At 60.4% G+C, this 12444-nt stretch overlaps 5 non-coding genes across 5 annotated transcripts; all 5 read right to left on the reverse strand.

The window, feature by feature from the left end:
* Positions 1-514: 514 nt before the first annotated feature.
* Trnay-gua lies at positions 515-608 on the reverse strand. The gene is made up of 2 exons: positions 572-608; positions 515-550 (listed from the first exon to the last, which is right to left on the reverse strand). It is a non-coding gene; the product is annotated as a tRNA-Tyr (tRNA).
* A 2772-nt stretch (positions 609-3380) lies between these two features.
* On the reverse strand, positions 3381-3474 carry Trnay-gua. The gene is made up of 2 exons: positions 3438-3474; positions 3381-3416 (listed from the first exon to the last, which is right to left on the reverse strand). It is a non-coding gene; the product is annotated as a tRNA-Tyr (tRNA).
* Positions 3475-6246: 2772 nt separating this feature from the next.
* On the reverse strand, positions 6247-6340 carry Trnay-gua. Its single transcript has 2 exons — positions 6304-6340; positions 6247-6282 (listed from the first exon to the last, which is right to left on the reverse strand). It is a non-coding gene; the product is annotated as a tRNA-Tyr (tRNA).
* A 2759-nt stretch (positions 6341-9099) lies between these two features.
* Positions 9100-9193, reverse strand: Trnay-gua. Its single transcript has 2 exons — positions 9157-9193; positions 9100-9135 (listed from the first exon to the last, which is right to left on the reverse strand). It is a non-coding gene; the product is annotated as a tRNA-Tyr (tRNA).
* Positions 9194-11967: 2774 nt separating this feature from the next.
* Positions 11968-12061, reverse strand: Trnay-gua. The gene is made up of 2 exons: positions 12025-12061; positions 11968-12003 (listed from the first exon to the last, which is right to left on the reverse strand). It is a non-coding gene; the product is annotated as a tRNA-Tyr (tRNA).
* Positions 12062-12444: the final 383 nt, after the last annotated feature.

Genomic DNA, 12444 nt, shown 5'->3' on the forward strand with positions numbered 1-12444 from the left:
GGAGGAGGTATTCAGGACACTGTGAGATGCCTTTGCAGAGATGGGGCCTGAGAAACAGACTGGACGGCTGAGCCTGGCTAGCCAGTATGGGAATTGCTTCTTTGGTTTCTCCAGGGTCCCGAGGGCTGCCCAAGAGGTGGGAGTTCCAGGCCTGTCTGTGCTCAGTGGCTTGAGCACAAGCTTCGGGTGTGAGGGGCGGCTGTGTTTTGGTGAGGGGCAAGCTAGAGGAGGCATGGTGGGGATGGAGCTTGTAGTCTAGGGCAGCCAAAAGTGGAGGAGCTGAGGCGAGTCAAGAGGAAGCAGGCCAGGGGATGCCTGTTGGGCCTGAAGAGCTTGTGAGGGGGGGAGTGGGTGCTGGAGTGAGGGAGCCCCAGCTGGGCTGTGTGCTCCTGGGCTGGAAGCTCAAGCAAGGGTTTTGCCATGCATGGAGGCTTGGGGACTAGCGGTGGGCGGGGTCAGCGCGGCCAGGTACCTTGGGGGCGTGCCTGTGTGTGCACCAAAAGCCTCCTGCACGTCCTTCGAGCCGGAATCGAACCAGCGACCTAAGGATGGCCGCGGCTGGGTGCCCAGTCTACAGTCCTCCGCTCTACCAGCTGAGCTATCGAAGGGGTGCTCACTGTGTGGGCTGGGTGCTTGCTCTTTGAGGCCAGGAGGCGGGCAGGGTGTGTCCCAGGAATGCAGCAGGTCCCGCGGTGACAGTGACTGGCTAGGACTGGGAACCCGCCGCCCCGCCTCCCGCGAATCCCGCCCCCAAGCTTTCCAGGAGCCACTGGCTGTCTAGTCTGGGACCCAGAAGCCAGGGAGTACTGCCAGGGCAGTGCTGGTGGTGGCTGGCAGGCCAAAGACAGGTGGCTGAGGCGGCTTGGAGAGGCGCCCCAGGAAGCAGAGGGAGAAGCAGAGGAGGAGGCAAAGGCTGCCCTGTCCAGCGCCCCAGCCCAGGCATGCCCACCTCCTTCTGCCTGCCTCTGGGGGCATTGCTGAAGCTCCAGGCGGGCATGCTAACACAGGCACGCGCTTGTGCTCACACACACACACACACACACACACACACACACACACGGACATACACACGCTCACCCTCAGTCAGGGGGACCCTTGGGATGGTAGACCCCACTGAGTCAACATGCCATGCACTTCTGGGGAAGAGAGAAAAATGAAGACCAAAGCCAGTGAGAGGAGGCAAGGGTCAGAGAAGAGTGACAAGGCCAAGGGAAGCCATGGCCAAGAAAGGAGGGAAAGGAAAGAGGAAGGGGAAGAGGAAGTGGAGAGAGGACAATGGCTGGCAATGCATAAGCAGCAGCTTGCGCCGGATGCCCCTCGTGGTTCTGCCGCCCAGGAGGCCAGTGTGCCCATTCCTACCCCAGAGGGTGAACATGTCACGCAAGGCCCAGCCAGCATGCCAAGCTAGCTGCATCCGGCCACTTCCTGGGCCACGCTGTTTCTCAGCATGCTGTCACCCATGGCTCAGGCCTCTTCTTCTTTAGGCAGAGCTCCAGCTTTTTGAGGCCAAGGGACCTTCTGCAGCCTGCATGAAGGATCCCTTCACACAGCTGCCGGATGGAGGACAAGGTGTTTGCTGGGGAAGCTGGGGGTGTGCGGGTCATAGAGTCTCCTGAGTGGAAAGGAAGGCTTCACCCATCCCTCAGTCAATCAACTAACGAGGAATCACCCACCACACGGGTGATGGGAGCAAGGCTTTGGAGGGAGTGTCACTGGACTGGGGAGCTGCCCCTCCCTCCCTCCCTGCCTCCCTCCCTCCCTCCCTCCCTTCCTTCCTTCCTTCCTTCCACTGGCCTTGGAGGTCTAGGCTTCCTGGTGCTACCCACTTGGTGTTTCCCCTGTGTGTGCTCAGCTAACTGTGTCCATCAGGAGTGTGGCCACGTTTCCGTGAGCCTCTTCGACAGCCAGGCCTGGGCCTAATCCACACCACTCACTGCATCCTCTCAGCAAACTGGGACATGCTGCCTCCTGCAAGTTTTCTGCCATGGCAGGCCTCAGTCTCTTCCTGCTGTGGTCCACGTGGGACTGGAAGGGAAAGCTACCTGTGCTGGTCATGTGCAGGAGGAGGCCCTTTGGTGGCCAACTGAGGGCTAACTTGAGGTGCCTCTGCGAGGACACGGATGCCCGTGAAGCTAGCGGGCCTCCTGCCTAGCTTTGCCACAACAGGCCAGCCCTCCTGCCCCAACTCCGCTCCCTTGCCTTGTAGTATCCCCTGTCCCTTGAGATCTTGCTGGACCTCTGGGTGTTCACTCTGTGTCCCCTGTGCCTCCTGGGCTGCAAGGGCCAGGGGCCATGGTGGAGGGAGCCAGGCACTTCTGCCCACCAGGCACGCACTGCAAGAGAACCCATCTCTAAACACTGCAGCCGGCCAAGGCAACACTCCTGTAGCTCCTAGCACCTGCAGGATGCACGCAAAGGTGGCTCCAGGAGAAGTGGGCAGCTGGGCCACTTGCCTGTCAAGGCCAAGCCCTCCTGGGCAGCACCACTCAAAGACCCAACAGGGCCAGACCCTGCTGTCTCCTGCTCAACTCCTTTGCCATGAACAGGGCTTTTGTTGAATGGATAGGATAGGATTGGATTGGGTTGGATTGGGGACTGACATTCCAACCACCAGGCAGACACGGGAAGAGGGATGCGGAGCAGGAGACTCAGTGGGCACGGGAAGAGACCCACAGTGGCCACCATGGGAGAGGCAGGGAGGGGGAGCAGACAAAGAGAGCCGAAAGACAGCAGAAACCAGCCAGAAAGGAGGGGAGACACAGAGACAGAGACAGAGACAGACAGAGACAGAGACAGAGACAGAGACAGAGACAGAGACAGAGACAGAAGAAGAGCTGCAGGGAAGGGTGGAGAGGAAAGTGTGAGGGGAGGAGGTATTCAGGACACTGTGAGATGCCTTTGCAGAGATGGGGCCTGAGAAACAGACTGGACGGCTGAGCCTGGCTAGCCAGTATGGGAATTGCTTCTTTGGTTTCTCCAGGGTCCCGAGGGCTGCCCAAGAGGTGGGAGTTCCAGGCCTGTCTGTGCTCAGTGGCTTGAGCACAAGCTTCGGGTGTGAGGGGCGGCTGTGTTTTGGTGAGGGGCAAGCTAGAGGAGGCATGGTGGGGATGGAGCTTGTAGTCTAGGGCAGCCAAAAGTGGAGGAGCTGAGGCGAGTCAAGAGGAAGCAGGCCAGGGGATGCCTGTTGGGCCTGAAGAGCTTGTGAGGGGGGGAGTGGGTGCTGGAGTGAGGGAGCCCCAGCTGGGCTGTGTGCTCCTGGGCTGGAAGCTCAAGCAAGGGTTTTGCCATGCATGGAGGCTTGGGGACTAGCGGTGGGCGGGGTCAGCGCGGCCAGGTACCTTGGGGGCGTGCCTGTGTGTGCACCAAAAGCCTCCTGCACGTCCTTCGAGCCGGAATCGAACCAGCGACCTAAGGATGGCCGCGGCTGGGTGCCCAGTCTACAGTCCTCCGCTCTACCAGCTGAGCTATCGAAGGGGTGCTCACTGTGTGGGCTGGGTGCTTGCTCTTTGAGGCCAGGAGGCGGGCAGGGTGTGTCCCAGGAATGCAGCAGGTCCCGCGGTGACAGTGACTGGCTAGGACTGGGAACCCGCCGCCCCGCCTCCCGCGAATCCCGCCCCCAAGCTTTCCAGGAGCCACTGGCTGTCTAGTCTGGGACCCAGAAGCCAGGGAGTACTGCCAGGGCAGTGCTGGTGGTGGCTGGCAGGCCAAAGACAGGTGGCTGAGGCGGCTTGGAGAGGCGCCCCAGGAAGCAGAGGGAGAAGCAGAGGAGGAGGCAAAGGCTGCCCTGTCCAGCGCCCCAGCCCAGGCATGCCCACCTCCTTCTGCCTGCCTCTGGGGGCATTGCTGAAGCTCCAGGCGGGCATGCTAACACAGGCACGCGCTTGTGCTCACACACACACACACACACACACACACACACACACACGGACATACACACGCTCACCCTCAGTCAGGGGGACCCTTGGGATGGTAGACCCCACTGAGTCAACATGCCATGCACTTCTGGGGAAGAGAGAAAAATGAAGACCAAAGCCAGTGAGAGGAGGCAAGGGTCAGAGAAGAGTGACAAGGCCAAGGGAAGCCATGGCCAAGAAAGGAGGGAAAGGAAAGAGGAAGGGGAAGAGGAAGTGGAGAGAGGACAATGGCTGGCAATGCATAAGCAGCAGCTTGCGCCGGATGCCCCTCGTGGTTCTGCCGCCCAGGAGGCCAGTGTGCCCATTCCTACCCCAGAGGGTGAACATGTCACGCAAGGCCCAGCCAGCATGCCAAGCTAGCTGCATCCGGCCACTTCCTGGGCCACGCTGTTTCTCAGCATGCTGTCACCCATGGCTCAGGCCTCTTCTTCTTTAGGCAGAGCTCCAGCTTTTTGAGGCCAAGGGACCTTCTGCAGCCTGCATGAAGGATCCCTTCACACAGCTGCCGGATGGAGGACAAGGTGTTTGCTGGGGAAGCTGGGGGTGTGCGGGTCATAGAGTCTCCTGAGTGGAAAGGAAGGCTTCACCCATCCCTCAGTCAATCAACTAACGAGGAATCACCCACCACACGGGTGATGGGAGCAAGGCTTTGGAGGGAGTGTCACTGGACTGGGGAGCTGCCCCTCCCTCCCTCCCTGCCTCCCTCCCTCCCTCCCTCCCTTCCTTCCTTCCTTCCTTCCACTGGCCTTGGAGGTCTAGGCTTCCTGGTGCTACCCACTTGGTGTTTCCCCTGTGTGTGCTCAGCTAACTGTGTCCATCAGGAGTGTGGCCACGTTTCCGTGAGCCTCTTCGACAGCCAGGCCTGGGCCTAATCCACACCACTCACTGCATCCTCTCAGCAAACTGGGACATGCTGCCTCCTGCAAGTTTTCTGCCATGGCAGGCCTCAGTCTCTTCCTGCTGTGGTCCACGTGGGACTGGAAGGGAAAGCTACCTGTGCTGGTCATGTGCAGGAGGAGGCCCTTTGGTGGCCAACTGAGGGCTAACTTGAGGTGCCTCTGCGAGGACACGGATGCCCGTGAAGCTAGCGGGCCTCCTGCCTAGCTTTGCCACAACAGGCCAGCCCTCCTGCCCCAACTCCGCTCCCTTGCCTTGTAGTATCCCCTGTCCCTTGAGATCTTGCTGGACCTCTGGGTGTTCACTCTGTGTCCCCTGTGCCTCCTGGGCTGCAAGGGCCAGGGGCCATGGTGGAGGGAGCCAGGCACTTCTGCCCACCAGGCACGCACTGCAAGAGAACCCATCTCTAAACACTGCAGCCGGCCAAGGCAACACTCCTGTAGCTCCTAGCACCTGCAGGATGCACGCAAAGGTGGCTCCAGGAGAAGTGGGCAGCTGGGCCACTTGCCTGTCAAGGCCAAGCCCTCCTGGGCAGCACCACTCAAAGACCCAACAGGGCCAGACCCTGCTGTCTCCTGCTCAACTCCTTTGCCATGAACAGGGCTTTTGTTGAATGGATAGGATAGGATTGGATTGGGTTGGATTGGGGACTGACATTCCAACCACCAGGCAGACACGGGAAGAGGGATGCGGAGCAGGAGACTCAGTGGGCACGGGAAGAGACCCACAGTGGCCACCATGGGAGAGGCAGGGAGGGGGAGCAGACAAAGAGAGCCGAAAGACAGCAGAAACCAGCCAGAAAGGAGGGGAGACACAGAGACAGAGACAGAGACAGACAGAGACAGAGACAGAGACAGAGACAGAGACAGAGACAGAGACAGAAGAAGAGCTGCAGGGAAGGGTGGAGAGGAAAGTGTGAGGGGAGGAGGTATTCAGGACACTGTGAGATGCCTTTGCAGAGATGGGGCCTGAGAAACAGACTGGACGGCTGAGCCTGGCTAGCCAGTATGGGAATTGCTTCTTTGGTTTCTCCAGGGTCCCGAGGGCTGCCCAAGAGGTGGGAGTTCCAGGCCTGTCTGTGCTCAGTGGCTTGAGCACAAGCTTCGGGTGTGAGGGGCGGCTGTGTTTTGGTGAGGGGCAAGCTAGAGGAGGCATGGTGGGGATGGAGCTTGTAGTCTAGGGCAGCCAAAAGTGGAGGAGCTGAGGCGAGTCAAGAGGAAGCAGGCCAGGGGATGCCTGTTGGGCCTGAAGAGCTTGTGAGGGGGGGAGTGGGTGCTGGAGTGAGGGAGCCCCAGCTGGGCTGTGTGCTCCTGGGCTGGAAGCTCAAGCAAGGGTTTTGCCATGCATGGAGGCTTGGGGACTAGCGGTGGGCGGGGTCAGCGCGGCCAGGTACCTTGGGGGCGTGCCTGTGTGTGCACCAAAAGCCTCCTGCACGTCCTTCGAGCCGGAATCGAACCAGCGACCTAAGGATGGCCGCGGCTGGGTGCCCAGTCTACAGTCCTCCGCTCTACCAGCTGAGCTATCGAAGGGGTGCTCACTGTGTGGGCTGGGTGCTTGCTCTTTGAGGCCAGGAGGCGGGCAGGGTGTGTCCCAGGAATGCAGCAGGTCCCGCGGTGACAGTGACTGGCTAGGACTGGGAACCCGCCGCCCCGCCTCCCGCGAATCCCGCCCCCAAGCTTTCCAGGAGCCACTGGCTGTCTAGTCTGGGACCCAGAAGCCAGGGAGTACTGCCAGGGCAGTGCTGGTGGTGGCTGGCAGGCCAAAGACAGGTGGCTGAGGCGGCTTGGAGAGGCGCCCCAGGAAGCAGAGGGAGAAGCAGAGGAGGAGGCAAAGGCTGCCCTGTCCAGCGCCCCAGCCCAGGCATGCCCACCTCCTTCTGCCTGCCTCTGGGGGCATTGCTGAAGCTCCAGGCGGGCATGCTAACACAGGCACGCGCTTGTGCTCACACACACACACACACACACACACACACACACACACGGACATACACACGCTCACCCTCAGTCAGGGGGACCCTTGGGATGGTAGACCCCACTGAGTCAACATGCCATGCACTTCTGGGGAAGAGAGAAAAATGAAGACCAAAGCCAGTGAGAGGAGGCAAGGGTCAGAGAAGAGTGACAAGGCCAAGGGAAGCCATGGCCAAGAAAGGAGGGAAAGGAAAGAGGAAGGGGAAGAGGAAGTGGAGAGAGGACAATGGCTGGCAATGCATAAGCAGCAGCTTGCGCCGGATGCCCCTCGTGGTTCTGCCGCCCAGGAGGCCAGTGTGCCCATTCCTACCCCAGAGGGTGAACATGTCACGCAAGGCCCAGCCAGCATGCCAAGCTAGCTGCATCCGGCCACTTCCTGGGCCACGCTGTTTCTCAGCATGCTGTCACCCATGGCTCAGGCCTCTTCTTCTTTAGGCAGAGCTCCAGCTTTTTGAGGCCAAGGGACCTTCTGCAGCCTGCATGAAGGATCCCTTCACACAGCTGCCGGATGGAGGACAAGGTGTTTGCTGGGGAAGCTGGGGGTGTGCGGGTCATAGAGTCTCCTGAGTGGAAAGGAAGGCTTCACCCATCCCTCAGTCAATCAACTAACGAGGAATCACCCACCACACGGGTGATGGGAGCAAGGCTTTGGAGGGAGTGTCACTGGACTGGGGAGCTGCCCCTCCCTCCCTCCCTGCCTCCCTCCCTCCCTCCCTCCCTTCCTTCCTTCCTTCCTTCCACTGGCCTTGGAGGTCTAGGCTTCCTGGTGCTACCCACTTGGTGTTTCCCCTGTGTGTGCTCAGCTAACTGTGTCCATCAGGAGTGTGGCCACGTTTCCGTGAGCCTCTTCGACAGCCAGGCCTGGGCCTAATCCACACCACTCACTGCATCCTCTCAGCAAACTGGGACATGCTGCCTCCTGCAAGTTTTCTGCCATGGCAGGCCTCAGTCTCTTCCTGCTGTGGTCCACGTGGGACTGGAAGGGAAAGCTACCTGTGCTGGTCATGTGCAGGAGGAGGCCCTTTGGTGGCCAACTGAGGGCTAACTTGAGGTGCCTCTGCGAGGACACGGATGCCCGTGAAGCTAGCGGGCCTCCTGCCTAGCTTTGCCACAACAGGCCAGCCCTCCTGCCCCAACTCCGCTCCCTTGCCTTGTAGTATCCCCTGTCCCTTGAGATCTTGCTGGACCTCTGGGTGTTCACTCTGTGTCCCCTGTGCCTCCTGGGCTGCAAGGGCCAGGGGCCATGGTGGAGGGAGCCAGGCACTTCTGCCCACCAGGCACGCACTGCAAGAGAACCCATCTCTAAACACTGCAGCCGGCCAAGGCAACACTCCTGTAGCTCCTAGCACCTGCAGGATGCACGCAAAGGTGGCTCCAGGAGAAGTGGGCAGCTGGGCCACTTGCCTGTCAAGGCCAAGCCCTCCTGGGCAGCACCACTCAAAGACCCAACAGGGCCAGACCCTGCTGTCTCCTGCTCAACTCCTTTGCCATGAACAGGGCTTTTGTTGAATGGATAGGATAGGATTGGATTGGGTTGGATTGGGGACTGACATTCCAACCACCAGGCAGACACGGGAAGAGGGATGCGGAGCAGGAGACTCAGTGGGCACGGGAAGAGACCCACAGTGGCCACCATGGGAGAGGCAGGGAGGGGGAGCAGACAAAGAGAGCCGAAAGACAGCAGAAACCAGCCAGAACAGAGACAGAGACAGAGAGACACAGAGACAGAGACAGAGACAGAGACAGAGACAGAGACAGAGACAGAAGAAGAGCTGCAGGGAAGGGTGGAGAGGAAAGTGTGAGGGGAGGAGGTATTCAGGACACTGTGAGATGCCTTTGCAGAGATGGGGCCTGAGAAACAGACTGGACGGCTGAGCCTGGCTAGCCAGTATGGGAATTGCTTCTTTGGTTTCTCCAGGGTCCCGAGGGCTGCCCAAGAGGTGGGAGTTCCAGGCCTGTCTGTGCTCAGTGGCTTGAGCACAAGCTTCGGGTGTGAGGGGCGGCTGTGTTTTGGTGAGGGGCAAGCTAGAGGAGGCATGGTGGGGATGGAGCTTGTAGTCTAGGGCAGCCAAAAGTGGAGGAGCTGAGGCGAGTCAAGAGGAAGCAGGCCAGGGGATGCCTGTTGGGCCTGAAGAGCTTGTGAGGGGGGGAGTGGGTGCTGGAGTGAGGGAGCCCCAGCTGGGCTGTGTGCTCCTGGGCTGGAAGCTCAAGCAAGGGTTTTGCCATGCATGGAGGCTTGGGGACTAGCGGTGGGCGGGGTCAGCGCGGCCAGGTACCTTGGGGGCGTGCCTGTGTGTGCACCAAAAGCCTCCTGCACGTCCTTCGAGCCGGAATCGAACCAGCGACCTAAGGATGGCCGCGGCTGGGTGCCCAGTCTACAGTCCTCCGCTCTACCAGCTGAGCTATCGAAGGGGTGCTCACTGTGTGGGCTGGGTGCTTGCTCTTTGAGGCCAGGAGGCGGGCAGGGTGTGTCCCAGGAATGCAGCAGGTCCCGCGGTGACAGTGACTGGCTAGGACTGGGAACCCGCCGCCCCGCCTCCCGCGAATCCCGCCCCCAAGCTTTCCAGGAGCCACTGGCTGTCTAGTCTGGGACCCAGAAGCCAGGGAGTACTGCCAGGGCAGTGCTGGTGGTGGCTGGCAGGCCAAAGACAGGTGGCTGAGGCGGCTTGGAGAGGCGCCCCAGGAAGCAGAGGGAGAAGCAGAGGAGGAGGCAAAGGCTGCCCTGTCCAGCGCCCCAGCCCAGGCATGCCCACCTCCTTCTGCCTGCCTCTGGGGGCATTGCTGAAGCTCCAGGCGGGCATGCTAACACAGGCACGCGCTTGTGCTCACACACACACACACACACACACACACACACACACACGGACATACACACGCTCACCCTCAGTCAGGGGGACCCTTGGGATGGTAGACCCCACTGAGTCAACATGCCATGCACTTCTGGGGAAGAGAGAAAAATGAAGACCAAAGCCAGTGAGAGGAGGCAAGGGTCAGAGAAGAGTGACAAGGCCAAGGGAAGCCATGGCCAAGAAAGGAGGGAAAGGAAAGAGGAAGGGGAAGAGGAAGTGGAGAGAGGACAATGGCTGGCAATGCATAAGCAGCAGCTTGCGCCGGATGCCCCTCGTGGTTCTGCCGCCCAGGAGGCCAGTGTGCCCATTCCTACCCCAGAGGGTGAACATGTCACGCAAGGCCCAGCCAGCATGCCAAGCTAGCTGCATCCGGCCACTTCCTGGGCCACGCTGTTTCTCAGCATGCTGTCACCCATGGCTCAGGCCTCTTCTTCTTTAGGCAGAGCTCCAGCTTTTTGAGGCCAAGGGACCTTCTGCAGCCTGCATGAAGGATCCCTTCACACAGCTGCCGGATGGAGGACAAGGTGTTTGCTGGGGAAGCTGGGGGTGTGCGGGTCATAGAGTCTCCTGAGTGGAAAGGAAGGCTTCACCCATCCCTCAGTCAATCAACTAACGAGGAATCACCCACCACACGGGTGATGGGAGCAAGGCTTTGGAGGGAGTGTCACTGGACTGGGGAGCTGCCCCTCCCTCCCTCCCTGCCTCCCTCCCTCCCTCCCTCCCTTCCTTCCTTCCTTCCTTCCACTGGCCTTGGAGGTCTAGGCTTCCTGGTGCTACCCACTTGGTGTTTCCCCTGTGTGTGCTCAGCTAACTGTGTCCATCAGGAGTGTGGCCACGTTTCCGTGAGCCTCTTCGACAGCCAGGCCTGGGCCTAATCCACACCACTCACTGCATCCTCTCAGCAAACTGGGACATGCTGCCTCCTGCAAGTTTTCTGCCATGGCAGGCCTCAGTCTCTTCCTGCTGTGGTCCACGTGGGACTGGAAGGGAAAGCTACCTGTGCTGGTCATGTGCAGGAGGAGGCCCTTTGGTGGCCAACTGAGGGCTAACTTGAGGTGCCTCTGCGAGGACACGGATGCCCGTGAAGCTAGCGGGCCTCCTGCCTAGCTTTGCCACAACAGGCCAGCCCTCCTGCCCCAACTCCGCTCCCTTGCCTTGTAGTATCCCCTGTCCCTTGAGATCTTGCTGGACCTCTGGGTGTTCACTCTGTGTCCCCTGTGCCTCCTGGGCTGCAAGGGCCAGGGGCCATGGTGGAGGGAGCCAGGCACTTCTGCCCACCAGGCACGCACTGCAAGAGAACCCATCTCTAAACACTGCAGCCGGCCAAGGCAACACTCCTGTAGCTCCTAGCACCTGCAGGATGCACGCAAAGGTGGCTCCAGGAGAAGTGGGCAGCTGGGCCACTTGCCTGTCAAGGCCAAGCCCTCCTGGGCAGCACCACTCAAAGACCCAACAGGGCCAGACCCTGCTGTCTCCTGCTCAACTCCTTTGCCATGAACAGGGCTTTTGTTGAATGGATAGGATAGGATTGGATTGGGTTGGATTGGGGACTGACATTCCAACCACCAGGCAGACACGGGAAGAGGGATGCGGAGCAGGAGACTCAGTGGGCACGGGAAGAGACCCACAGTGGCCACCATGGGAGAGGCAGGGAGGGGGAGCAGACAAAGAGAGCCGAAAGACAGCAGAAACCAGCCAGAAAGGAGGGGAGACACAGAGACAGAGACAGAGACAGACAGAGACAGAGACAGAGACAGAGAGACAGAGACAGAGACAGAGACAGAAGAAGAGCTGCAGGGAAGGGTGGAGAGGAAAGTGTGAGGGGAGGAGGTATTCAGGACACTGTGAGATGCCTTTGCAGAGATGGGGCCTGAGAAACAGACTGGACGGCTGAGCCTGGCTAGCCAGTATGGGAATTGCTTCTTTGGTTTCTCCAGGGTCCCGAGGGCTGCCCAAGAGGTGGGAGTTCCAGGCCTGTCTGTGCTCAGTGGCTTGAGCACAAGCTTCGGGTGTGAGGGGCGGCTGTGTTTTGGTGAGGGGCAAGCTAGAGGAGGCATGGTGGGGATGGAGCTTGTAGTCTAGGGCAGCCAAAAGTGGAGGAGCTGAGGCGAGTCAAGAGGAAGCAGGCCAGGGGATGCCTGTTGGGCCTGAAGAGCTTGTGAGGGGGGGAGTGGGTGCTGGAGTGAGGGAGCCCCAGCTGGGCTGTGTGCTCCTGGGCTGGAAGCTCAAGCAAGGGTTTTGCCATGCATGGAGGCTTGGGGACTAGCGGTGGGCGGGGTCAGCGCGGCCAGGTACCTTGGGGGCGTGCCTGTGTGTGCACCAAAAGCCTCCTGCACGTCCTTCGAGCCGGAATCGAACCAGCGACCTAAGGATGGCCGCGGCTGGGTGCCCAGTCTACAGTCCTCCGCTCTACCAGCTGAGCTATCGAAGGGGTGCTCACTGTGTGGGCTGGGTGCTTGCTCTTTGAGGCCAGGAGGCGGGCAGGGTGTGTCCCAGGAATGCAGCAGGTCCCGCGGTGACAGTGACTGGCTAGGACTGGGAACCCGCCGCCCCGCCTCCCGCGAATCCCGCCCCCAAGCTTTCCAGGAGCCACTGGCTGTCTAGTCTGGGACCCAGAAGCCAGGGAGTACTGCCAGGGCAGTGCTGGTGGTGGCTGGCAGGCCAAAGACAGGTGGCTGAGGCGGCTTGGAGAGGCGCCCCAGGAAGCAGAGGGAGAAGCAGAGGAGGAGGCAAAGGCTGCCCTGTCCAGCGCCCCAGCCCAGGCATGCCCACCTCCTTCTGCCTGCCTCTGGGGGCATTGCTGAAGCTCCAGGC

The sequence above is a fragment of the Perognathus longimembris genome, chromosome 10 (assembly GCF_023159225.1).
Source record: "Perognathus longimembris pacificus isolate PPM17 chromosome 10, ASM2315922v1, whole genome shotgun sequence".
Lineage (NCBI taxonomy): Eukaryota > Metazoa > Chordata > Mammalia > Rodentia > Heteromyidae > Perognathus > Perognathus longimembris.